The following is a 1,161-nucleotide window of genomic DNA, read 5'->3' as shown; positions in this document are numbered from 1 at the left end:
TGTACCCGATCTAAGAGTAAAAGATTTCAGTTTTTCCCCATTTAGGATTATGTTAGCTGTTGGGTTTTCATAAATGGCTTTTAACAGATTGAAGTAGAGGCCACATATGCCAATTTTCTGTAGGACTTTGAACATGAATGAGTGTTGGACTTTGTCAAAAGCATTTTCTGCATCAGTGGAGAGGATCATGTGGTTTTTAAAATTTGTTCTATTGATATAGTTTATTACATTGATAGATTTTGAATATTGAACCATCCTTGCATCCCTGGGATGAATCCTACCTGGTCATGGTGTATGATCTTCTTCATGATTTGTTGTATTCTATTTGCTAGTATTTTATTGAGGAATTTGTCATCTATGTTCATGATTCAGATAGGCCTGTACTTCTCTTTCTGAGTTGCATCTTTCTCTGGTTTTGGTATTAGTATAATACTTGCCTCGAGGAATGATTTTGGGAGGATTGCTTCCTTTTCAATTTCATGGAAGAGTTTTAAGAATATAGGGACTACATCTTTTGTAAATGTCTTGTAGAATTCAACTGTGTATGCATCCGGACCTGGACTTTTCTTTTCCGGTAGGATTTTAATTATATCTCGTATTTCATTCGCTGTTATTGGGCTATAGAGAGCGGTTATATCTTTTTGATTGAGTTGTAGTAATTTGTACCTTTCTAGGAATCTGGCCACTTCTTCTGTGTTTTGTATTCTGTGAGAGTAAAGATTCTCAAAGTAACTATTGATAATCTTCTGAATTTCTACTGAGTCTGTGGTAATTACACTCTTTTCATTCCTTATTGCTTGTATTTGAATTTTTTCTTTCCTCTTTTTGATGCGTTTTGCTAGGGGCCTATTAATTTTATTTAATCTTTCAAATACCAGCTTTTTGCTTTTTTAATTCTTTGAATTATTTTCTTCATCTCAATTGAATTAATTTCTGTTCTAATCTTTATGATTTCCTCCCATCTTTGGGCTCTGGGTTTTGCTTGCTCTTCCTTTTCTAGCTGTTGAAGGTGCAGCATTAGGGTAGTTATTTGTTCCCGTTCTGTTTTCCTAATGTGCGAGCTCACAGCTATGAATTTCCCTCTGAGAACTGCTTTCATCGTATCCCATAAATTCCGATAAGTTGTGCTTGAATTTTCATTGAATTGTAGATATTGCTGAA

Source organism: Octodon degus, unplaced genomic scaffold, assembly GCF_000260255.1.
Source record: "Octodon degus isolate 3935 unplaced genomic scaffold, OctDeg1.0 scaffold00354, whole genome shotgun sequence".
NCBI lineage: Eukaryota > Metazoa > Chordata > Mammalia > Rodentia > Octodontidae > Octodon > Octodon degus.
This window is presented reverse-complemented; position numbering follows the sequence as displayed.